This window comes from Leptonychotes weddellii, chromosome 5 (genome assembly GCF_054177405.1).
Source record: "Leptonychotes weddellii isolate Sample4059 chromosome 5, ASM5417740v2, whole genome shotgun sequence".
NCBI classification, from domain to species: Eukaryota; Metazoa; Chordata; class Mammalia; order Carnivora; family Phocidae; genus Leptonychotes; species Leptonychotes weddellii.
The window spans coordinates 100,093,158-100,120,156 of record NC_138373.1 but is presented as its reverse complement, the minus strand read 5'-3'; the positions used below and the strand labels follow the sequence as shown (position 1 = coordinate 100,120,156).

The following is a 26,999-nucleotide window of genomic DNA, read 5'->3' as shown; positions in this document are numbered from 1 at the left end:
CCATCGCTTTAAAATAATAATACCGGGCGCCTGGGTGGCTCAGTTGGTTAAGCGACTGCCTTCGGCTCAGGTCATGATACTGGAGTCCCTGGATCGAGTCCCGCATCAGGCTCCCTGCTCGGCAGGGAGTCTGCTTCTCCCTCTGACACTCCCCCCTCTCATGTACTCGCTCCCTCTCATTCTCTCTCTCTCAAATAAATAAAAATCTTTAAAAAAAAATAAATAAAATAATAATACCAACAGCAAATGAATGTGTAGTGGCTAATATCGGTGCCCGGCATTAAGCTAACCTCGCTTTATGCATTATTTCATTTAATCCCTACTGCAGCTCTATCAGGAGTACAGATACTCTTATTCTACCCCCTTCTACCGGGAAGGACAATGTTGGAGATTTGGAGAGGTTAATTAGCTTTCCCAAGCTTACACAGCAGCAAGCTTTCCCAAGCTTACACAGCAGCAATGATCGAGTGGGATAGGAGCCCCCGTCTGACTCACCGGAAGCTCATATTTTCACATTACTCTATGCTGCTGAGGAGTTTCAGTTAACCATAACTTGAAACTATTTCAAAAGGCTTCCTCTACTAGTCTTCTTATATAGGACCCAGAACAAAGTACCGCAGACGGACCCAGAACAAAGTACCACAGATGGATGGCTGCATCCCATGGGCATCTGACTGGTGGCCTCAAAAGGAAAGAAAGCCCATCAAAGGGGAAGAACCTGTATAGGAAACCAGAGGAAAAGGAAAACAGGCAGCAAAATAAAGAGGTATATTTGGTGCTAGATGGGGCACGGAAGTGGAATTTTTACCTAATCAGAGTGACGTTTCTAGGTATCCATCCCTAAAGGCCTAGTGATCATCTCCTGATGATAAATGAGAATTCCTGTCTTCTTTCCAGGGGAATGTTATTCCAAAGATTCAGCCCAATCATCTCGTTGTCCTAACGAGAAGGAAAGAAGGCAGGGAAGGTAAGTGGCCATTTAGGTAAGAGTGTCTCAAACTCAGCATTACAGACATTTTAGGCAGGGTTATGGGTTGACTTGTGTCCCTCCTCAAATTCATATGTTGACATTCTGACCCTTAGTACCTCAGAAGGTAACCTTATTTAGAGAGAGGGTCTTGACAGAGGTAATCAGGCTATAATTAGGTCATTAGGGCCAACCAATCCAGTATGACTGGTGACTTTACAAAAAGGGGAAATTGAACACGGAGATACATACAGGGAAGACAAGGTGAAGAGACACAGGAAGATGGACATCTGCAAGCCCTGGAGAGAGGCCTGGAACAGATGCTTCCCTCACAGCCCTCAGAAGGAGCTAACACAGACACGAGAACTGTGAGACAGCACAGTGTTGTTGTGCAAGGCACTCCGTCTGCAGTACTTTGTTCTTGCCACCCCAGCAAACAAACGTGTAGGGTGGATAAGTCTTTGTTGTGAGAGGCTGTCCCGTGCGTTGTAGGACATTTAGGGACATCCCTGGCCTCTACCCACTGGATGCAGTAGCACTCTGTCTCCCAGCGGCGGCAACCCAAAATGTCTCCAAACACGGCCAAGTATCCCCGTGGGGCAACCAGTCTAGACTATCTCTGGCCTTGAGGCAGACGTTGCTCTCAGACATCCGAGGCACATCCACTGCTAATTTCACGGCATCCTGCAGGCCCTGATGATTTCTCAAGCAGAACAATGTACTTAATTCGGAACGTTTGACTCCGTCTGAACAGGGACCACTCACAAATCACGCTGTATGACGGGAAAACGTTCTCATCAACTGGAAATTGAGATAAGGTAGAGAAACCCTGAGTCATGCTCAAGGAAAACTGCGGGGATTTCATCTTCCTTAAATTTGGACAGTATTTTGTCTGAAGACAAAGGAACCTGTAGAAGTTACGCTTTGGTAAGGGTGTTAGTCTTGTCATTCCACGGGAGCAATTAAAGGAGGAAAATGAGGCTTCTGTGAAGACACAGACAGTTCACTGCTTCAGCGTAAAAGCTGTGGGAGAGGGATCTAAAGAGATAGTGAAGAATTATGTATTTTTTTATTAGCTTAAGGGTAGAATTTAGTGATTCATCAGTTGCATATAACACCCAGTGCTCATTAGTTCAAGTGCCCTCCTTATGTCCATCACCCAGTTGCCCCATCTCCCCACCCCCATCCCCTCCAGCAACCCTCAGTTTGTTTCCTATGATTAAGAGTCTCTTATGGTTTGTCTCCCTCCCTGTTTTCATCTTATTTTATTTTTCCTTCCTTTCCCCTTATGCTCCTCTGTTTTTTTCTTAAATTTTACATATGAGTGAGATCATATGATAATTGTCTTTCTCTGACTTAGTTCGCTTAGCATAATACCCTCTAGTTCCTATGTAAGTATTTTAATAAACTAGCACAAAGGCTTTGATTAGATTACTATTTATTTACATTGAGAGGTTGGTAGTAGTGAATGGAGCAGAACAGAAAATACAGCAGCAGGCACATTAGTGATGTGGCCAAATCCTTTTGCCACCTACAATTCCAGAGGGATTCTAAAAGGTCGCATCTTCAGAGCTACCCTAATTATCCTTTCCTCTGCTTAATGGCTATGCTGCAAGCTCTATTCAGGTGACGAATTTTTTCCAACAGGTCAATGCATCATTTTAAAACAGAAAACTCTTTCTCTTTTGCTAAGAGTTTAAGTGTGTTGACAAAGTCTAGGTTACAAATCTGTAAGAGATCCTTTAAAGTGGGGACGCCTACAAATTTAATGAACTCCAGGATTTTCTTGACATTCCTGGTCTATCATTGATCAGGCATTGCTGGTTTATTTTTTTTCTCACATTCTTTCTGTTCTCATGCACACATCTGCACACATATGCATACACTACGATTTCTCTGTGTCTACGTATGTTTTATCCTGAGTAACTAAAAAGACTGAGACATTCCGATCCCCCCTACCTCTTTGACTTGGGAGCTCACGGATGTGACCCCCAACTCATCGGCCCATCGCTTCTCCACGTGGTGGAGTGTATGGCTCACAGGATCAGGAGAAGAAAATGATTCAGTTTGGGCTCTTCTACATCCTGGCTGTGTCTCTGAGCTCCTATTCTTCAGCTGAAGTAGATGCACCAACCCCTGTGTGCCCACCTCGTGGGACTGCGAGAATCAGAGAGGCAGTAAGGATGAACGTGGTCTGTACTATTGAGGTGGGAAACAAAGGCAGAAGAAAAATTATTAAATCTCCTTACTACCTAGAGCCCACTGACAAGTCCTTGAACCAGGCAGAGTGACATTCCTCTAGGGACTCAGCTGCCTCAATGTTAATACTTTGCTAAGGGCAAAAGGCAATCCTAGCCTGACAGCACCCTACCTCCCCCAAGATCCTGTAAGTCTACTTTAACGTATAAGAATTCCTTTGGAGACTTCCTTTATCTCTAAACCGTCCAAGATATGTGATGGTAATCACCCCCCAAGCAGATGGCCCACCGATATACATCTGAAGGGTCTCATGACTAAGGTTTTATTAGACAGTAATAAATGACCTTTTCCCAACAATAGCTAGCCCACTCAAGGTCCTGGAAACCTTGTTTCCAAAATTCCTCAGAGACTCACGCTATCCCTAACCCCCTCCCAACTTGAAAGTATATGATGGGCCACTCCTCATGACCCCGGTGCAGCCCTTCCTGGCTATGGGCCCTGTCCCCATGCTTTAATAAAATCACCTTTTTGCACCAAAGATGTCTCAAGAATTCTTTCTTGGCCATAGGCTTTGAACCCTATTAACGTCTTTCCTGCATCACTATCACGTGCTTCCACAGGGAAGATACTGTTGTCACATTATGTCCCAGTGAGCAGGGGGAGTCACAGGCCTATGAAAGTGTAGAGCTGGGCGATGAAAGACCTGAGTCTCCTAGGAGTCAGTGCTGGACAGAAACAGGGCACCTTAAGGACACGTCTCTTCAGGCCACCAGGGTAAGATTTAGCCTCCTGAAGTAGAAATTTATAGCCCTATACTCCGGAAAGAGGATCTTTCTAAAGCTTTGAAATATACAGTTAAGAAATTGTGGAAATTGTTAGACCCTGAGATCATCTGATTTTTGTTCCTCAGGTGGGAATGGCTTGACTTTACAGTGTGAAACAAAACATGCTGGGGTTCTCAGGGAGATGCTCTGTAGGTGGGACACTTGCTTAAGGAGGCCCTGAAAAGGGATAGACATGTTCCAGGCGGAGGAGGTGAAAACGAGCTTCATGGAGAAACCACACAACCAAACCAAAGACAAGAGGAAAGTGCCAGCACTCGGAGGGCCAGGCTGGGGGACTCACCGGGCAGGGATGGGGATGGCTGCGCATGTGGAGCAGCTGCAGGCCTGTCTTTCTCTTCTCTCCAGGCCCTCTCAGTCCTGCCCAGCGGTTCCAGTGAGGGCCAGTCTCCAGTCCTGCTGCTGGTGGCCCTTTACTGCTTCTCTAGCACTCTCTCGGCAGAGGAGCAAGGCAGGTGTTCTTCTCCGCCCCATTTTATAGCACAAGAGAGGGAAACTCAAGAAGTTAAGGCATGGAGATCAGGGTCTCTAAGAGATATTTGTCCACTCGTGTTCACAGCAGCACGAATCACAATAACCAAAAATGAAAGTGACCTAAGTGGCCATCAACGGATGAGTAGATAAATAACGTGTGGTCCATACATGTGCTAGAATATTACTCAGCCGTACAAAAGGAAAGGAATTCTGACACATTCTACAGCATGGATGGACCTTGAAGACAGTACGCTAAGTAAAATAAACCAATCACAAGAAGACAAATGTTGTATGAGTCCATGTATATGAGATGTCTAGAATAGTCCAAATCATAAAACAGAAAGTAGATGGTGGTTGTCAGGGGCTGGGGGTGGAGGTGAGGAGTAAATGGGGAGTTGTCATTTAATGGATATAGAGTTTCAGTTCTGTAAGATGAAAATGTTCTGGAGATTGGTTGTACAACACTGTGAATATACTTAACATTACTAAGCTTAACATTACTAAACTTTAAAATGGTAAAGAGTACATTTTCCATTATTTGTATTTTACCACAATTTAACATAAAAATTTAAAAAAAGAAGTAGGACACTAGTGCAAAGTCAAAGAGCCAGAGTTAAAACTGTTTGAACTCTGCTTCTGACTTCAAGTCTGTAAAGCTTCGCTGCACTACAGGGAAGTGAAAAAGAAAAAAAAAAAAAAAAAAAAAACCAACAAAAGGGGAGTGCAGTGACCCCACCCTCTCTTCTTCCTCTTCACTTTCAAAGTAGTGGAGTTTAGTATCTGGAGTCCTCTAGAACAAAACTCCTTTCAGAGGGGTGGGGTTATAATATACTTCTTTCTCTTCCCTTTGTGTTATTGTCTATTTTCTTAAGTTTCTATAACGATTATGGATTACCTTGGTAAGCGGAGGGGGAAAGTATTGATTCTCTTCTAGAACAAAACATGGTGCCCACACCTTTGACCTGCTTGGGTGATCCTAGTTACAGACATTCTGCAGCGGTGAAGCAGCCTGTTGTTTCCTGCGTGGAGACAGCCCTGTGTGGATGGCCCTGGCGTCAGGACTAGAGGCCCCCCTCCTTGGGTAGCCATGCTGGGGCGTGGAGCCAACCCTGTGCTCACCTCAGAAGAGCTGCATTTGACTTCTGTTTCCTCATCTGCTGTGTCCTACCTTGTGAGCACAAAATGAGATGCTAGATGTGAAGGGCTCAGTGCCATCTCTGGTCAGGCCACCCTTGCTGTCATCACGGCCTCTGTGATTCTGTGCCGGCCACTTAATCTTTCAGGCCCTCAACCTCCTCATCTGAAAAAGGAAGAGGTTGTGTTGGGTTAACTTCTAAGGCTTTCTTCAGTGTCAGCTTTCAAAGACTGCCTGGTTGTTTCAAATGTAACATGGAGTAGTCACAAATCCTTACAAGGTTGTGCTACATGTGACATGCTATGGGAAATACCTTGCCAACTATCATCATGTCATCATGTGGTGGGTGTGGCCCGTTGGGTGGAAGGATCCTGGGCAGGCGGGACAGAGCCGAGGTCGTGCGGGCTGTTGAGCCTGAGAGCTCACTCTAGGGCTGCTCGGGCCAACTGTGAAATGAAACCCCCCTCCGCCAGTTTCTCTGTGGGTCTACGCATGGTGACATCTTCCTGGAACCTCTAAGGCGTTCGAAAGTCAAAATGAACTACCAAAATGGAAGAGAACTGAGCAAACTTCTCAATCCTCCACAAAGAACTAGGTTTCCCATCCTCAGAAGGCTCAGGGGGTCAAAGTGGAGGTGACAGCTCCTGGAGGTGATAAGGAGGTGGCCCAAAAAACTTTGAGGGGCCAAACTCTCAGCATGGGAACGAAGAGATCTGAGAGAAGCAGAGATGAGTCCTAACAGCTCCGACAAATCCTTAGAGATAATGCTGTTCTGATGCCTAAATTTCTGGGTCTAATGCCCATCAACCAGGTGGCGCCAGCCAAGTCCTTCAGTTTTTATGAAAACAGTCACACTGTGATTACCTCGAATAGTAGTACCAGTAATGTGCTCCTGGTGATGGATGACAGTGATGGTGAGGTTGTAAAGGCTTTACAGCTGCCGGTTGTAAGGGCTTTACATACATCACCACTTGAATCCTGACAACATTATTTAGGCGTTTAGTATTACCACTCCCAGTTTATAGAACACAATGCCAAAGCACAAAGAGGTTAAACAGTGGACCTCAATTTTCCAGTAGAGACCAGTGGAGTTTGTCCTGAATTCTTAAGCGGGAGTTGGACAAGAAAGATGCATGCCATCTCCCATGTGACACTGACCTTGTATGGAGCTGCCACCTGTGCTGGGCAGGTCTTCCTTCTCCTCCTGCCTCCTTTTGGGACCTGTGCTTCCATCATTTGTAACTACATTTATTTACATTGCTCTATTCTAGCAATGTAAATATACCTCTTCATCCTGGCACAGGTAGCTTATTTAGCTATGATCAGTCTATTTTCACAAAACCTTTAGTAATGTAGAGGGCTGCAAAAACCATTTGAAGTGGGCATCGCGGACCTAGCCATCTGAACAGGTTCTACTTCTGCCTCACTTTGTCACTTGAGACCAGACACTTCCCTCCTCCCCATCTTCGTTTCCTCATCTTTATGTGGGAGTAAATGGTTTTTATATAGAGTCATTATGAAGTGCCATGGATAGGATGGACCGAAAAGCTCTTTTTATAAAGAGTAAAGTCTCGTAGAAAGACAAGGCATTCTTTGTTCTTGGGGTGGGGGGGGATATTTTATTTTTATTTTCTTATTACCAAATCAATACTAGTTCACCTCATTATTATTCACATGCGTAAGTAAAAAAAATCTAAAATCTCTTCATGCAGAAATAGCAGGTAACACTTTGGGGTAGCCCCTTCCAGACCTTCTATCCAAAGGAAAGGTACCCTCGTCTTGTAATTTTAACTTTGTAACGACAGGGGCTGATGAGCTGGAGAGGGGAGGGAGGGGGAGGGCAAACCTACGGGAGACATATGGGAGTGGGGGAAGAGGGGGAGCCGTGGACACCTGTCCCGGGAAGCCCCCAGACTGCAGCTAGGAGAGCAATTAGTTAAGGCGGATACGCAGGTAAAGTAGGAAGACAGTAAAAATGAAAAACAAGGCGACCATGTTATTGAAGTAAAACATACAAATGTACCTTCACGTAACAACATTTTGAAGGGACAAAGCCTCTTCTTTAAGTATGTGACAGCTGATTGACTTTTAAAAAGACTTAAAAACTTTTAAAAACCAGCTTTAAAGTAGAGAGACACCTCAAAGACAGGTGGGGAAACAATCTGAGTTCAGAATCTTCTAGATGAAACAAAATTTCCCAACTATTTGACATTTGTCTCATCCACACCAGCAGGAAACCTACTTTCCCTCTACTATTTATTAAAAGCACACGGTTTGGCTTTTATGCACTGATTCTTTTCTTCACTCATCTTTCATTGGTTTGCATAATAACAAAAAGAAGTACAACTGGCAAAACCGGTTTGTGGACAAGCAGACGTGTCTCTTAGTAACCCCACACTGTGGGAGCAGAAGTGTCCCGGTGACCCCAAATCCCACTGCCTGGACACACACGTTAGCTCTGCCATGAGACAGTATGTTTAAGTGAGCAGAAGGCGAGCATCGGTCACCTTTTGGAAGATTTCGATATATTGTGTAAATTCAGAGACAAACAATTGTGTCCATGAAGATGCTTTCGCTGTGAGTGACAGAAACCCCGACATAAGCTGGTTTTTAAAGAATAAGGAGATTTATTATCTCTAATAACAGGAAGTTTAGAAGTAAGATGGGCTTTGAGGCTGGTTGATTCAGGGCTTTAACAATGTCAACGGGGCCCCAGGTTATTTCCATCTCCCCACACGGCTGTTCACAGCATCAGCTTCATCTTGCAACTGTGGCCAATCCTGGAGCATCAGGTTTCCTTTTTCTGGTTAAGCGGGAGAGAGAAACAAGAGGAATCCACCCATGGGATCAGGTCCTTTCCTTCCATCTGCTTGGCCCAACTTGGGCCCCATGCCCATCCCTGGAGTACTTAGTAACCATCATCAGAGAAATGGTAGGTGCTGACTGCTTTTGAATATCAGCATCCGGGCGTCTGGGTGGCTCAGTCGTTAAAGTGTCTGCCTTCGGCTCGGGTCATGATCCCAGGCTCCTGGGATCAGGCCCCCCATCGGGCTCCCTGCTTGGCGGGAGGCCTGCTTCTCCCTCTCCCACTCCCCCTGCCTGTGTTCCCTCTCTTGCTGTGTCTCTGTCAAATATATAAATAAAATCTTAAAAACAAAGAATATCAGCATCCATTCCTGGAGCAGGAGATGAGCTCAGTTTCCTATTCCTGTGAATCTCATAAGTGGGATGAACACTTGAGCAAAACTAGATTCTATTATGGAAAAGGAAGGGAGGACAGGTTGCTGGGAAAGACGGAGTGACTCCTACAATAAGCTTTCCCGAGTTTCACAGCATGGCCGTGGGCCAGCTCTGTTCCCTCAGACGCCTGGTCAAAAGTCCTACCATGGCATCACCCACTCTTAGCGAGAGCAGCTAAAAGTGCCAACAGGAAAGTATGGAAACTAGTGGCACTTTAATTCAGGATCACAAATAGGGATGGGCTCTCCGCTGTGCCAGGCGACCCGCCCACACATCCCCGGGTTGGTCACCGTCCTGCTCTGCAAGGCGGCACCTCACAGCTTCTCTCCCCTTCCACTCCAACACCTGCTTTCTTCTCTCTGCTCTCTGGCTGACGCCTTTCTGTCAGACTCCACTGAGAAAACAGAAGCTGCCAGATTGTTCCGTAGTCACTTCTATCACGTGGCCTGCCTCTGCCAAGTATGTTGCCCTCCCTGTGGGTGCGGTCGATGACCCAGCCCTTCAACTCAGGCCAACCCTCACCCTCTACTTTTGTCTGGACCCCCACCCCCAATTCACCTCCGCAGGACCTCGCCCTGACAAGTAGCCCCCCTTTCCAACTCTATCAGCACACAGAGCCTCTTAAAGCAAACTGCTCTTCCTTGACCATGTTTCTGTCCTTTCCACAACAGTCGCTGGCTCACCTCCCTCAGTCCTCCCCCTCTCAACTCCCTGTCCTTGACCCTCTAACCCCACCATGCCACTGAACCGGTTCTAGCCACAGTGAGGAGCAACCATGATTTTGCCAGAGCCAGCCACTTGCTTCCTCATGGGAGGCGACCCTTAGCACTTTCCTCAACCTCTCTATTCTCTCAGCTTCTACAGCACACGCTCTCCTGGGAGGATTTTCGAGGTGGGCTTCCTGCCTCCATCACTTGCTATCTCTGAGCGTCCTGAATTTGACCTGGGGCCTTCTTCTCTCCTTCCTTCCTCTCCTCTCCTGGCCCTTCCCCTCCCTCCGTCGCCCTCTGGACTCCCACATTCATTTGCCCCAGTTTATCTGCTCTGTTCCCCTGTTTAAAGGTCATTCACTGGTGGGTGACGGGCAGATTGGGAGTTCCCACCCCAAGCTCCCCACCACTTCGGGCCTGCAAAGCCCACCGGCTGCTGACGCTCTCTGTTCGCACGCCTGAGAGCATCGCCAGCCTGCCGTGCCCCACGTGGGACTGTTGGTTCCTTCCCACCTCGTGTCCCTCAAACCTGTTTTTCTTCCCGTCTTCGTCACCTCACTGAGGGACACCACAATCTGTCCCCTTATATACTCGTCAGCAAAAGCCCTGTCATCCCCTCCCCAAGAAGGGCTGAAATCCACCCGCTTTTCCCCATCCCCGGCTCCACAGCCTCCCCCCCCGCCCCCCCCCGAACCACTGTGATAATCTGATAACGGCCTGTTCTTGCCCTCTGCATGGGGGCCAAAGCCCTCTCAAAATACTAGATCAGATCATCTCACTCCCCAGGGCAAACCCTCCAGCGGCTTCCTGTTGTGGGCAGAACAAAATCGAGATACCTTGTCACGGCCTAAGAGGCCCTACTGGATCCAGTCATGACCCCCTCTCTGGCCTTTGCTGGTGAACCGGGGCTGTAGACACCTGGAGCCTCTTCCGGCCGGGGCAAATGCTGACTCGTTCCCCCCGCAGGGGCTTTCAACTCGCTCTGCTCCCTCACTGGGTCTTTCCTGTCACCCAGGTCTCAGCTCAAAGGTCACCTCCACAGAGGCCTTCCCCGGCCACAAAGTCTAAATGAGCCCCTTGCTCCCCATCACTCTCTACCCCTAACCTTGTTCTGTTTTTGTTCTCGAATGTACGGCTATTTAAATGATCTTTCCCCTTATTTGTTCTCTCTCTCCTTCCCATACATACAGATGATACCCACCAGGGAACAGGGTACTTGGTCTTATTTACTCTGTGGCCTCAGCACCTAGAACAATAGCAGGAGCTAATAATAATAATAATTTGGTGAATGAATAACTCCGTTTGCCCCACTTACATCTGGCTTTCCTGGGAAGGGTCCACAGAGGTTGCAGGACAAGTAGCTCACTCTTCTTTTGGTTACGCTGAACTCATGTGGCAAATATTCATTGCCGGCTCGTGCGTTCAGACCTGGAGGAACGCAGGTGAAGAAAATCTAGAACTTGACTTCCTGTACTCACTAAGGTGAGTTTTAAGGATCGAGGCAAGTCAGCCAGGGGGAGAAGGGGGGGAAGGTGGAAACGAACACTGTAGCAGAGGGACCGAGGGAGGCTCGCAAGCCTTGGGAAGCCACGGGGGACGTGCAAGGAGGTTAGGAGGACTGGAGATTGAGTTCGAGGAGGATGGGGGTGGGCATGGAAAGATATGAGACTGGACGGGTAGGAAGAGACCCTATCGTTAAAGGCCTTGTAACAACAGGCGCAGCAGCTCACCTTTATTGAGGGCTCACTATGTGTGAGGTGCTGAGTTCTCTCATTTAACCCCCTGACAAGCCTGTGAGGTAGGTTCTGTCACTATCCTCAATTCACTGGTGGGAAATGTTAAGTGACTTTCCTGAGGATGCATGGAGAGTAAGTGTGGAATCAGCATTGAAGCCCATTGAAGCATATTGCAAATGCTTTGAAACACGTCCTGGGTCTCTTGTGATATTTCTTAATTTTTCTCCCTCCCACTCTTTTTAGAAGGGGGGGGAGCAGAGAGAGAGAGAGAGAGAATCTTAAGCAGGCTCCACGCTGGGCGTGGAGCCCCACGCGGGGCTCGATCTTACAACCCTGAGATCATGACCTGAGCCGAAATCAAGAGTCTGACGCTTGGGGGCACCTGGATGGCTCAGTTGGCTAGGCGTCTGACTCTTGATTTTTGGGTAGGGTCACGATCTCAGGGTTGTGAAATGGTGGTTGTGAAATGATGGGCTCTGCACTCAGCAGGGAGTCTGCCAGAGATTCTCTCCCTCTGCCCCTCCCCCACTAAAATAAATAAATCTTAAAAAAAAAAAAAGTCCGGCGCTTAACCTACTGAGCCACCCAGGGGCCCCCTTAATTTCTCTCCCTGGTGCTTAGTTTTCTAGTTGATAAAATGGGACTGATAGCAGTGCTCCTACCATATGGAGTTTGTGAGAATTTAGCGAGGTAATTCATATAAAAGTGCTTAGCACTAAATCTAAATTAGTTCTTGCTCAATAAATATGAGCTACTACTGTTATTATTAAATTTTTTTTGGAAATATTGATACAGAGAGACTACTATAATGCCCGTGGATTGTTTTTTCCTTGCAGTGGAAATAGGACTTGACAGTTCCAAAAGTTTGTGTGGCTCTCCTCTTTCATAATGATTGGTAGCTCAGTTTACTCTTTTATACCATATTGTGAATGTCTAACTTTGGTCATTCCTCTTCTTTTTCTTTTTCCTCTTCTTCTTCTTTTTCTTCTTCCTTCTCTTCTTCTCCTCCTCCTTTCTCTTCTTTCTATTTGCTGATATCTTTTTAGATCCGGATTCACAGGTAAAAACATAGAACTGATATTTCTAGGGAAGGACTAATGGTTTAAATTTTTGTGTTTTTTTTATCATGAAGTAATGCATGCACAAGTTTAAAAAATTCGTACAATACAGGGGTGCCTGGGTGGCTCAGTCGGTTTAAGCATTTGACTCTTGATTTCAGCTCAGGTCATAATCTCGAGGTGGTGAGATCAAGCCCCACATCAAGCTCAGCGGGGAGCCTGCTTGAGATTTTCTCTCTCCCTCTTTGTCTGCCCCCGTCTCTCTAAATAAAACAAATAAAATATTTTTTAAAAAAGTCTAACAATACAAATGGATAAAACATGAAATGTAAAAGCTGACCTCTTTACCTACACCCTCATATATAATGTAATTGCAGCTGAACATAATCATAGTTATTATTTCTTTTTTCTCAGAAATTTGTATGTGTATAAATATATGTGATCCTTGGAGTTTCATTTATCGTAATACTATATTCTGCCTTATTTTTTCACTTAAATTAATTTAGTTTGGATATTTTTCATTTCAATATGGATAAATGTATTGATTCTTCTCAACAGCTATGTAGTATTCTATTTTACGTTATTATAGTTCATTTAATCCTCTCTTGACAGATATTTAAATTTTGTCTAGTTTTTTACTTTTACAAATAATATTACCTGTCCCTGTACAGTATAGATTTGCCTCCTTGTGCAAGTGTTTTTGTGGGAAAAATTCCTAGAAGGGAAATTGCTGAGTTAAAGAAAATGTACTTTTAAAATTTTAATAGTTATTGCCAAATTGCTTTCCAAAGACGTCATAGCAATTTGCATTCCATTAACAATATGTGAGAGTTCATGTTTCCCAAACCCTTGAGAATGAGCAAAATTTAATTTTTGTGAATATACTAAGTAAAAAACAGTATCTTGTTTTATCTTACATTTCTTTGATTATTTAAAAAGCTGAAAAAAATCTTTTCATATGTTTATTGTCTATTTGCTTTTGTGGGGCTGCAAACTGTCTACCATTGGCCTCTTTTTTATTGAATGTCCAATTTTTTCCTTGCTGAGTTTTAGATCTGTTTGTGTATTAAAGAAATGTATCTCCTTCCTGTTATATAGATTGCAAACATTTTTTTTTTCTATCCTGTGGTTTGTCTCTTGACTTTGTGTATGGTATTCTCTGCCTTGCAGAAGTACTAATTGTTATGTAATTTTGTCAATCTTCTGTTATATGTCTCTTGACCTTCGCCAGTTCAAAACTGGGGGAAAAATTACCAATGATTTTTCTAGTATTGCTACAGTTTCATGTTTTACAGTTAAGTCATTGATTAAGTTAGAAATGATTTGAGTACAAGAAGTGAGGTACCTCAGCATTTTTACCCCCAGTGGCTTACCTGTCACAACATTTCTGAATTATTTATACTCTTCCGTGGACTTAAAACATCATTTTATTTATATTCTAAATTCTCAAATGTATCTAGGTCTATTTCTGGGATCTCTATTCTCTACTAATATCTTTGTTATTTCCTGTACTTTCTCTGCAATGTCTTTCTGGGTTTCCTGTAATTTCTCTACCTATAAAATGTCTTAATGTTGGGTAAAATTAGTTCTCCCTTCCCTCATTATTCTGTTTATAGTTGTACTGGCTATTTTCACTCCTTTATTATTCCAAGAGAGCTTTGTATCATTTTGTCAGATTCTCAAAAAAATCCTGCTGCCATTTGGGTTGGAATTACAATTGCTTCAGGGAAAGGAAGCTATGTTGTTCCATTTACTCCTGTCTTCTTTTATGCTCCCCAAATAATCAGGATAGGATGGACTATGCTGCAAGAATAATTAAATCTTTAAATCTCAGTAGATTAACTCAACAATATTTTGTTTCTCACGCATACAAATTACAGTGCAGTTCAGCTAGTCTCCAGGATAGGGGTCCATTTCCGTAGCAATTGCACTGCCCAGGCTAATTTGATCTTACAGCTTCAATCTCTCAACATGAGGCCTCCATGGACTGTGGAAGAGACATTTACTGTTCAACAATTACCCACATGCTCCCTCAAATTTCTAGCCCCTTAGTAGTTAGGTGGGGCCATAAGACTAATTCTGGACAATGGGTTTTAAGCTGAAGTGATGTGTCTCACTTCTGGGTCAAAGCTTAGAAAAGGATATGAATTTTTCCTGTGATCTTTTTCCTTGTTGGTCAGTTTCTGAGGCCCTCAGTTGAGATGATATGGTCAAAGACAGATAAACCCCCTGGAGACTTACTTGGCTCATATCAAACCTGGTGTGCATATGAAATAACCTTTATTGTTTCAGGGCCACTGAAATTCTTTCCATAAGTGTGCGTATATATATACACATATATGTATACATGCTATTTATATGTATGTATAGATACTACATATATATGTGTGTGTTGTGTGTGTATATATATATCTATAACTCCTAGCTTGACCCATATAAAAATTAGTACCAAAAGTGATATGCTGCTGAAAAAAACCTTAAAATATTGCCTTGGCAATCAGATAGTAACAATGAGAAAACTGATTTCAGAGGTGGGAAGAAGTCAAAACATTTGGTAAAGGTGTTGCTTGTGATTATCTTAAAGGTGGTTCATTTACCAAACTTATAGTTCAGTGGGAAGATGTCAGGAAAGAAAACTTTAAGATTATATGTGGTTACTACTGGTTGTGGTTGGCAGAGTATTGAAAGAGAGAGAGAAACAGAGAAACAGAATGAGTTGAAGAGGGCTTGCAAAAAAGCAAAGAAATCAAGGTCGTATAAGAAGTCCCTCAGGGACGCCTGGGTGGCTCAGTCATTTAAGTGTCTGCCTTTGGCTCAGGTCATGATCCCAGGGTCCTGGGATGGAGTAACGCATCGGCTCCTCGCTTAGCTCCTCCTGCTTCTCCCTCAGCCGGCTGCTCCCCCGCTTGTGCTCTCTGTCTCTCTCTCTCTGACAAATAAATAAATAAAATATTAAAAAAAAAAAAAAGAAGTCCCTCAAAGAGAACACTGAGTGTGATTACTTGCTCAAGGAAATGGCTGGAAGCAGATAGACAGAGCCTACAGTATTTTTGAGAGGATTGTACAGTAGAGCCAAAGAAACCATAGGATGTTCTTAAAAGCCCAAGGTCCCAACCTCAATTCCAGGCAGGAAATGGGCTTTGAAAGCTGTGTAGCCTTATGGAGGGACAACACCCCAAGTTCAGGTAAGACCCAGGAAGGTAACAGAACAGGAAGGATTTCCCAGACGCCAAGGAGTTCTGAGAACTGTTGCACAGCCTGGGAATGGCCCTGGGAAGTTGTATTTGTACCCATGGTGTGTTGTTTGAACCAGGGTAGGGCAGTTGTCTTATGTTTGCCTAATCATATTCTATCAGAAATTTGAGACTGGGGCTGAGATGTTCCTGTTAATCTGAGAGGCTTTCTTGTTCTGAGGTAATAAGAACTTAGGGGATTGTGGGGGTTGGCTTTCTCTCACCCATCAAGTGTGCTGAGACCTCTATAGAGAAAGCTGATCTTTTCTTTAGAGAAAAGAAAAAAAAAAGCTTCTTGTGCAGAAGAAGAGATAAGAAACCGTAAGTATAAGGCGAGGAAGGAAAGAGAGAGAGAAATATGATTCTGCCTGGGTCTCTGGGAGCTTTCTATTCCCCCTGGCTAACTCTAGTTTAAGTCCCAAGCTGCATTCCCGTGGGTTCCAAGAGACACCCTTGTGTCATTATAATCCATCTCCTTTTCTTGTTTAAGTTTCACTGAGTTGGTTTCTACCTTTTAAAATTAAAAGAACCTTAACGGAGGAAGTTCCCATACCTTATCACTGCAAAACATCTCCAGAAAGGGACCTCCCCTTCCTTCCTGCTGTAAAGGTTGTGGTCACAGCCATGACAATGAGATTTCTCAGCCTGGTCTGATTTCAAAGTCAATATGAAGGAAGCTGGAATATTGGCTCATGCTTCCATCCCCACCTACACTGGGCAATTTTAAGGATGGCCTCTTAGTACCAACATTGAGAAAAGCAAGAATATAAAAATAAAACATAATGATTCCAATTTGCCTTGGAGAAAACTCTACTCTTTATTTCCCTTATCCATTTGCTCTCCTGAGGTCTGGAAAGGTTTATTTCCTACCATCTCCTTTCTTCCCAACCTGCAACATCCCCTGCCCCTTCCTTTCTCACTCTCACTTGATGACTTTACTTCCTAATCCACTGAGAAAAAAGAAATAGCCATAAGATAACTTTCTTATCCTTCCAGACCAAATCTGCTAAACTACCAGCAACCGTACCTGTTTTCTCTGCCCTCCCTCCAGTGCTTATCAGCACTGCTCAAGAGAGCTGTCCTTGATGATAGAGATGTCCCGTATTGTCTCTGTTCAATACATGGGTCGCTTGCCACGTGTGGCTACTGAGCACTTGAAACGTGGCTGGTGCAACTAAGACGCTGAATTTTACATTTTATTTAATTTTAATTAATTTAAATTTAAATGACCACATGTGGTGCTATGTAGGACAACACAGATATAGAGAACTCTTGAGTTTTGCTACACAGGGAGCAAAGAAATGGGGTGGACAATCACAGAGGGATGGGGCCAGAGCTGCACTTTTTAAAAAGATGGATATTTTAGTACAGGAGATGGAAATGATCCAGTAGAGATAGAAAAATAGATGAGGGCGCCTGGGTGGCTCAGATGGTTAAGCGTCTGCCTTCGGCTCAGGTCATGATCCCAGGGTCCTGGGATCGAGTCCCACATCGGGCTCCCGGCTCAGCGGGGAGCCTGCTTCTCCCTCTGACCCTCTCCCCTCTCATGCTGTTTCTCTCTCGCTCGCTCTCTAAAATAAATAAATAAATAAATAAAATCTTTAAAAAAAAAAAAAAGAAAAAAGAAAAATAGATGAAGCAGGAGAAAGCAGAGTCAACTGTAGAAGCAAAGTAGACCCTAGCTGGGAGCTGGCCATTGCACATGGCGGCACTGTCTCATATGGTGGCCACTAGCTACACGTGTCTATTTAAAAGTACGTTAATTAGAACATCATGAAATGTGAAATTTATTTCTCAGTCACACTAATCACATTTCAAATATCTTCCATACTGATGTAATTTCCATCATCGAAGAAAGTACTGTTAGACAGTGCTACCCTGTACTTTCTGTCTTCTTTTCATATTATCATTCTGTGTTTTGCATTTTTTTCAAGTTTTTAAGATCAACTTTATACATGTGCAAAGCTTTGAGAGCCAGAAAGCCTTCCATTTTTTTTCATTCTTTCCCCGATTTTCTACTCTCCAAGTTATCACATTCTTTTATCTTTTTCAAAAATATTTGTGTCTCTAAGTTTTCTTGTAGTGCTTCTCAATTTTTTTCCAAGGTCTGGGCACTGCTGTGGTTTCTTCATGAAATGTATGGAGTTAGCCTGCCCACACCCCTCCCCTATCTCGCTGCACACACGTGAGCATTTCCTGCCCCTATCTCTCAACAGAGTCAAGCAATTTTTATGGTCAGATCCGTGTTTTGTGTTTTAACCCTCCAGCAACTTTTAATCACACTGTAAAATCCAAAATCCTTACCATGATGTACAAGACCATCCCTGATCTGTCCCCAGGCCGCCCATTTCACCCTTGTTCACCACACACGGTGCACCCTACACCCTTGCAGTCCCTCGAGGCAAAGTGTTTCTATTTCAGGGTCTTCCCCCTTGCTGTGCCCGCTGCCATTCTAGAATGCTTGACTCACAAGACTATCTCCTCCAGTCATTCAACTGTCGCCTCCCCAGAGAGACTGTCCCTGGACACCTTACTGGATGGAGGAACCTCTGTCATTCTCTATCCTTTTTTTCTGCTTAATTTATTTTTTTATGATCCCAAACAATACCTGGCCTTACGTTGTTGTGTTTCTGTTTGCTTTTTCTCTGGGCTCTCCATTAAAATGTACGTTTCGTGACAGTAGGGTCTTAGGCTTTTCTTTCATTCCAGTGTCCCCAGCACTTAGAACATTCTCTGGCACATGGTTGGTGCTCTGGTGCTCAAAAGTTATTTGTCTAAATAAGTGAATGAGTGAGTGAGTTGATGAACTTAGCTGTTTCGAAGCTGAGCCAGTTTTGCATTCACGTTGGTGGGAAAAGTGAGTTTTGTCCAGGCAAACCCACCAACACCACTCAAATGAGTCCATTTTCCACAGGCCAGGAAACTGTCCTGAGTAGCCAGAAGCAGGGTTCAGACTCATCATCTCCTTGGCTCTTTACGATGACCTCTTAGAAGAGCATAGAGTTGGGCGCCTGGGTGGCTCAGTTGGTTAAGCGACTGCCTTCGGCTCAGGTCATGATCCTGGAGTCCCGGGATCGAGTCCCACATCAGGCTCCCTGCTCAGCAGGGAGTCTGCTTCTCCCTTTGACCCTCCTCCCCCTCATGCTCTCTGTCTCTCATTCTCTCTCTCGCAAATAAATAAAATCTTAAAAAAAATAAAAAGAAGAGCATAGAGCAACTGGTTTCTTTGTTCTTTAAGTAGGAGGTAATTCTTTGTCTTAATTAGGAGGTAACATGGAAATTCCTTTTTCATCATGGATTATTGGTACCTTACTAGTAAATCACTTGCACAACATCTGTCTGTGCTGGGACTAAGCGTTATAGGTGGTGTCAGTTTACTTGCTCTCCACTGGGCAGAATTTGATGTTATAACATCTCCTCCATCCCTTCCAATAAACCAAAGATGGTATTCATGAAGTTAGGACAAGAGCCCAGCAGTCTAGAAAGGTAATTTAGCCCCATTGCTACCATCTTAATAGTTGATAAAATCCCACAGGTCCTAGAAATGTATTTAATTATCAAATCTTCTTGGCTAAAAATATATATAGGTCTTTGTTGAATATATAATTCTAGTGATCAATTGGGATACATTATAAAATCTAGGACAAAATACATTTTCAAAGGTAACTTCTATTTCTTTTGCAACTGTAATTTTATTTTTCTTAGATATGCAATATGGTTTTATCATAGAAATCTTAGAGAACACAGTTAAACAAAAGAAGAAAACTGAAAATATCTATAATTGATACTATACCATTAACATTTATTTGTATAAATTCCAGGTCCTTCTGAGAATACATTTTGATGTATGCATAACATTATTAAATAGATAAGTTTCACATTCTTATACTGAGAAGATCCTCTGGAAAATATGTGGGTATAAGCAAAAATGAATGCTTTTGGATTCAATAAAAAGATAAGATTCATTTTATCAGCATATTTTTGGTCATTAATATCAAACTTGGCTATTCATAAAAGTTCCACCACTTGAATATTGTGTTAGCTGTTGTTTGTAAAACAACCAAAGAGAAAGAAAGAAAGAAGAAAGAAAGAAAGAAAGAAAGAAAGAAAGAAAGAAAGAAAGAAGAAAGAAAGAAAGAAGAAAGAAAAGAAAGGAAAAGAAAAGAAAAGAAAAAAAAGAAAAAGCATGTGCCTATCTGCTGTGATGCACGTAGCATCAGTAATGACCTGAAAGGAAACCCTAAACACATATGGCTGAAGAATAGCTGTGGTTAATAATGTTCATGCAATCCAAATAAAGTTAGTGGGTTTTAGGACCAATTCCTGGGATATTTAAGGTCAAAGAGAATTAAATGGGATGTGAGGGTGATATGGCTGGGACATCTGTCCTGCCCCATTGATTGCCAGGGTTGATTCGGCTGATCTGGCTGACTAGGCTGGTGTCTGCTTCCTTTGTCACTGCTCCATGTATGTCTCTCCCCAGGCTGTGTGCTGGGTGGAGGAGGACCACCTACCCTGATCGAGGAGGACCATTCTTCTATCAAGAGTATAGGAGTAGCTGGGCTCCCTGCTGGAACCTCCAAAAAAACTTTTAAGGTCCATTATTAGAAGCTTTAAAAAAAGAGAGAAAGAGAGAGAATTAAATGAAAACCAGCATTCTCAAGCTCAGAAAAGATCGCTACTGAAGACATACTATCCAGTCCCTTAATTATATCCATAGTTTCATGTCCATTTTTTTCTTTTTAAAATTGAGCATTTAAATAAATAAAACGATGTACAAAAATGAGGACAAATGACAAGAGGTTGATGATTGCAGACCAAAACTAAACATTCCCCCCCCTTTTTTTAACAGAATGGCAACCGGAACAAATATTTCTTTTTATTTATTAAAAAAATAATAAACCATTTTGAACTTACTTATTTTGCTAAAGAAGTAGTGAACCAAAGGGAAACAATCAAATATCATCCGGCCTGAATCTAAACTAAACTCATAGTCCTTTTCTTTTGAATTTCTGCTCTGAGGATCAGTGGGAGTGAAGCAATGTTTTCCACATATGTAGAGGTAGACGAAGGCTTTCTGGGTCCTACTGTGAGAGTAATTGGTACAGTCTGTCTGTAGGGCGAGTACACCTAGAGTGATCCCTGCATGTACTTTGTATCTGGTGCTACAAAGGCTTCAGGGATATGAGCTGAACAGCACCGACGTGCTTTCCACCCTCATCGAGTTCATTGTCCAGGAGGAGATGAACATTAAACAAACAAGTCTTTAGTCCCAAAGGAGAACAAATGACCTTAGTAGTGAATAACTGGAGAACCAATCTTTGTGTCCAGGCTTGAGGTAAAGCTTCCCTGAGGACGTCACCATTCAGTGGAATCCTGAAGCTGAAGAAGAAGGTGGTCCTCACCCCACCCCTTCCCACAAAACATGCAAAGGCTCAGAGGCAGGCCTTCACCAAACTATAGAAAGACTCTGTAGCTAAAGAGTAAGTGAGGGAGAGATGAGTTCTTGGTTTATTCTACTGCTACGCATATAAGCACCATTATAAATAGGGATGGTGGATATTTCGGAAGAGAACTATCAAACTATGGTGTTAAATCCACAGAATACAAAATTCACCCCCTTCCTTCTATAATTCTAACTGGTCCCCCTTAGTCTCCTTTTTTTGCTCCCATTTTGAAGGTTGATAGGCTCCACAGTTCTGTCCTTGCTCTTGGTCCTTGTTTGTTCTTATGCTGCACACTCTCCTGGAAGATCCCTGGTGTTTCTCAAACAGGTCTGATAGGCTTATACCCCAGGGCCTTTGTCCATCCATGTCCTTCCACAGAGGACCCTCCTCCCTCCTGTCTTCTTATGGGTTACTCTCTCTTCTGTTAGGTTTCTGCTCAGATGTAACCTCTTCCGAGAGGAGTTCTCTGATCCCTTAACACTCTCTGTTTCTTTACTCTCCTTTATTTTTCTTGAGAGTACTAATATTATCTGGCATTGTATGGTATTTTCTTTTTTATTCTAGTTCTCCTTTCCCCTAGACTGTAAGTTCCATGATGCCAGAACTTTGTCCAGTGTTCACTGCTGCATAAACATTCAGCTACCCATACAGTGTTACTGGTATAAAGTAAACAATAAATATTAGTTCCATGGACAGATTAATGAGTACATGAATCAATGATAGAAAGAAATTCATACTGTCCATGGATCAGCTACTACCCACATGCTGATGACTCCAAAATCTACACTTTCTGCCCCATCCCTCTTTTTTTTTTTTTTAAAGATCCCATTTATTTATTTGAGAGAAAGAGAGAGAGACAGAGAAACAGCATGAGAGGGGAGAGGGTCAGAGGGAGAAGCAGGCTCCCTGCCGAGCCGGGAGCCCGATGTGGGACTCGATCCCAGGACTCCGGGATCATGACCCGAGCCGAAGGCAGTTGCTTAACCAACTGAGCCACCCAGGCGCCCCAAGCCCCATCCCTCTTGAGAGCCAGATCCACTTACCCAACTTCCTGTGAGACATCTGTGTTGTCACGATCTAGAGACACTCACATTAACCTGCCCCAAACAGAACTCATTAACCCCAATAATTCGCTATTCCTAAACTTGCTATTCCTCTTGTGTTCCCTTCTTTTGTGAATGACTCCACCATCTGTCCGGTTGCCCAAGCCGGAAACTTGAGAATCATCTCTTTGTTCCTCTCCCTTATCCTTCACATTCAGTCACTAAATCCTGTTTATTCTACCCCTTTGACTTGATCCTCATCCTGAACAGCCCCACTGACACCATCTTCTTCACTTGTTTATCACTTCTGATTACTTGACCTACCACACATCTTGTCTCCCACCAATCGTGCTTTACCTTGCCACCCGGAAAATCTTTCTATAGTACAACTACAATCATGTTTACCAGTCTCCAGTGGCTCCTCTTTGCTGTAAGTAAGTTAATAGCCAAGCTTCTAGGTATGACATGCAAAACCATTTAAAATTAAGTCCCCATCTAAATTCTAGAATGTGTTTCCTGCCGTCTCTCCTTTTATCTCCAGTTTGCTCTGCCACCACCATTCGCACTAGCACAATTATGTGCAAGAAATATTTTCAATAAATATTTCTGGGTCACATTCTCAAAAAGGTATGTTTTTCTTGGTTATGTAGGACCCTCATGTTTCTGGATAAAGGGGAGGGTCCTTAAAGACAATGTACCTTATGATGACCTCACTTGTAGCTAAGACCTTTCTGAAAGTTTCCCTCTTTGTGGAAGGGGTAGAGCTATGCCTTCTGAGGGAGCCTGTTCAGAAGTGTGGAAGGAAGACCTGTTATGTTTTCAACTTCATCATTTCCAGGGAAGAAGTAAGCCTTCAATTTGTAATCAGAAGATCCTCCTGACACTGAGAACGTCCCCATGTCACTGAACCTGCCTCCATGATGCTAGAATTGCTTCCATAAAGGATCGGCATAGCTATCTCTACATTGGTTTACACAGCTTTCAAGGAAAATAGGGACTCTAGTTACTCTTTATAAACCTAAATGGAATAACCAGGGCCCATGAGTAGAAGCTATAGTCATGCCTACTCATCCTTGGGCTTAATAAAAGGGATACATTCTTGGAAATTCAAGCTGTCTATCAAAGGAGTGGACTGTCTGGCAAGGTAATGACTTCTCCATCACTGAGGATATTCAAACAGAGCCTAGATATCCACACCATGGTTATTAGATATTTCAAAGGAATCATATATCTGAACAGGTGTTGAATCAAATGAGCACAGATGTCCTTCCTTACTCTGATATTCTTATTTGTCTCTGAGTCAAAGGATAATTACACAATCTTCCATTTTACTTTGGTTGTATAGACTTAGACTTTGGTTAACAGATGGGAAAACAGACTCTGAAACTAAAAGCCCAGGAATTATTGTGCCTATTTTTATCAGGTGGTCTTGTATAATCCTGAGTTTTAAAAAAAAATACGCTGAAGAAAGTTGTTTGTAGAATGAATTTCATCATAGTGAGTGTTGTCATAGTAAAATATTTCCATAGCCAGTATATTGTCAAACAGCAAATGATGAGGTGCTGTGATGAACACTTTTCTATGCATTAAATAATTTGGACCTTTTTTTGAAGTTTACTGGAGTTTGACAAGAACACTTTTTTTTCCCCCCTTACATTCTGTTGGTTTGGTTCTGTGAAATGAGCAGCTGGTTGTATCCAGAATTTTGAAGCTCCAGGTTTCAAAATAAAGATCATAGAGCAGCTTTAAATTCGTTTAAGGATTTAAGCTCTGAAAAATTATATATAGTATTAGTCAGGATCCATTTGGGAAAAGAGAAACCATTTAGGTATTTCAAGCAGAGGGAACTTAATATAAAAATTTGTTATAAGGATGGTGGAAAGGCTAGAGGAGCAAGAGGAAAGAAAAATCAGGTTACTGAAAGAGCAACCACAGGAAACCAGGGCCTCCCTGAACCCGTGCGGCTGAGACTCAGGTGTCAGGAGTGGACATTGCAGAGCAGGCCTCGCGGGGCACTGCCAGGCTACCCCCCTCCCCCCAGGCCTCCCCCACCCCCGTGCGGGCCCTGCTGCTTTACAGGCTGCCCTTGCTGCTACTCCCGCCCCAAACTGACAACCAAGGGGGGAAAAGAGTCAGTTCTCCCCTCTTCTTAGCCTCCAGGGTCCTCTGGAGCCTGCATGCAACGGAAAGCCGGGGAACAAGGGCCTGAGAAAGCACAATTGGCAGGATCCCAGCCCCTGATCATCCGGAGGAGTGCACTGGAGAGCGATTGAGCTGAGAGCACATGAGCCAAGGTCACCAAAGCCTAGAGACTGGTGACAATTGTCCTCCTTTTCAAAGAGGAGATAAAAGTGATTTCTGTAAAGAGTAAACCAATAAGAACGACACCAACCTCTAGCAAGGTTCTAGACTAGGTAACTAAGGGATTGTTTCTGAGTCTTTACATAGGGAGAGGAGAGTCAGGAGACGCTGACTGGGGACTATTAAGTTATCGTGTTCCATACCTCTGGAAACCAGATAATTGCAAGGGCCAAATCTTAGCAATTCAGAAAATAGGAAATACGGGACGTCTCAAGGTGTAAGTGTCTAAGAAACTTGCCCCAAATCAGAAAGCAGACATTTTAGATTAGCATATAGTCAGTCACCTGTTCCATTAAAGTGCATGTGTGTGCGACACTCTACAGACGGAGAAGACTTTTTAGATCTGGAAAGACCGCAGAGATCTGCTTTATCACTGTAAGGCAGCTGGGATTCAGACCCTGGGTGCCTTGTCTGAAGTCACACAGCTGAAGATGCAGAGCCAGAAGGGCAATTCATGTCTCTCAGCTTGCTCTCAGTGCTTTACTGTGCACGACTCTCCGCAAAGGATCGAGTATGATGCAGCTCTGTAGCATCTTTGTAAGGATGATTATTGTCTTTCCCATCAGGGCGGAAGATTTGCAGGGAATCATCCAAATGTTAGTTCTCCGGCCACGGTGTGACCCATGGCAGGCATCTGTAGAGCAGTGCAGGTGTGGGGAACGGGGTTAAGAAGGGTCCTTGACACGAGGGACATGCCCGGGCATGCGGCAGCCTGCTGGATTCCTTGGCTCTGGATCCTCTTCCTAGTTTGAGCTGGAAACTGTGTTTTGAAACTACTGTTTACAGGAAAGGGATCGCTTCCTAAATTCATTAAAGTTTACCTGAATGAATGTAAGCATCACTACTCAAAGTAGCATCTAGTTCACCTCTAGGAAAATCTAACTTAGTGGAAAAGAATTTTGAAAACAAAAAAGGCTATGCTCAGCGTCTTTGTCCATTTGGGCTGCTGTAACAAAATACCACTGACGGGGTAGCTTATAAACAATAAAAATGCATTTCTCACAGTTCTGGAGGCTAGCAGTCAGAGATCAGTGTGCCAGCATGATCGTGTTTGGGTGAGGGCCCCTTTCTGGGTCCCTGACGTCTTGTGGCCTCACATGGTGGCAGGGGCTACAGAACTCTGTGGGGCCTGTTTCATAAGAACATTAAATCCCATTCACGTGGGCTCCACCCTCATGACCTGCACACCTCCCGAAGGCCCCACCTCCCATACCATCACATAAGACATTAGAATTTCAACATACAAATTTGGAGGGATGCAAACATTCAGACATACACAAACATAGCATCTGCTTAACTATCATTCACTAAATCCCCTCTTGTAGACATGCCACGTGCCTGGCTCTGACTATGCGTTTTACATGCATTCTTTAAAATCCCTACCACCTCCTGTGTATGTATGCTGTAGGGATGACCTCCGCTTTAAGGATAAGAAACAGATTCACAGGGTTGTCACATGCTTGTAGGAGGAGGAAAGCCTAGCAGGTGAACGAATCCCTCTGACCCCAAAGGGCATGCTCTTTCTACTCTGATACATACTCCTTGTTTACTCAGCACTTACCCAACAAATACATGTCAATTCTTTTTTTCTGGAAAAGTCAGATATTGTACCTCAAGTATCGTTCTTGAACAAACTATTAAAGAAATAGAAATCCAATTATAAACACAGGCCAATGCCATGTTCTAATACAATAAAATAGGCTTCTAGCTGCTTAAAGTGAACTACTGCTTCTGAAATATTCATGTGGCTCCCAGAGAGAGGTTATTTAGCCATTGATGAGATTCTGGGACTTCATTAACCTTAATAAAATTAGGTCTGATTCTTTAAATTAAGCAAGAATAATGCAACACCGAGGACAACTTCTGGTTTAGAGTAGAATATTGCCTATGGCTGGGGTTATATCACAATGACACGAAGTATTTGGAAGGGCTAGCGAACATTTGCAATCTGCAGTTACCGGGAAACCAACTGTAAGGCTAATATGTTGTTACTATACTAGGGAACTATTTTATTGAAGACAAGTGATCTCCTTGGGTAGAGAGTTTAAGAAAGGAGATTCCATTTTTTTCTTGAGACATTTATTTCCAAAGGATGCCAACTAACCGCAGCAGAGTGGGCTATTTCGGTAGAGGACCGGAGAGCCAACAGGTTGGGCTTTGCAGGTCCCATGGTCCCTTGCAGCTGTTCAATGTGGCCGTTGTAGCAGGAAAGCACCTTAGACAATAGGGAAAAGAATGACTGTGGCTGTGTTCCAATAACACTTTATTTACAAAATGGGAGGCCGGAGAGAGGACCAGAGTTTGCCCACCCCTGGGCTACAGTGTTAGAAGGCACCAGATAATAAAGGTTGCTTCTGCTTCTACTTATATGCCTGAGAGACTACCAGACCAAAGAAGCCTAGTGACATTTATTAATTTTTTATCTCACTGTACATATTGGGACACTCAAAGCCAACACAGAATATGACCTTTCTCTAATGTGAATGTTACCATACTTATTTTAAAGGATTTGGATGGAATCTTGGGTGTTAATCTATCTGTTGTATTTCTTAGT

General features: G+C 43.5%; 1 protein-coding gene across 1 annotated transcript in view; it reads right to left on the bottom strand.

Moving 5' to 3' along the window:
* Positions 1-8,221: 8,221 nt before the first annotated feature.
* Positions 8,222-26,999, bottom strand: part of PCED1B (PC-esterase domain containing 1B) — a 91,193-nt gene continuing 72,415 nt past the window's right edge. The window contains exons 3-5 of the transcript XR_014145680.1: positions 20,109-20,205; positions 10,883-10,995; positions 8,222-8,420 (exon numbers count right to left, since the gene is read on the bottom strand). The gene's annotated coding sequence lies outside the window, so the exon portion shown is untranslated. The remainder of the gene's footprint in view (positions 8,421-10,882; positions 10,996-20,108; positions 20,206-26,999) is intronic.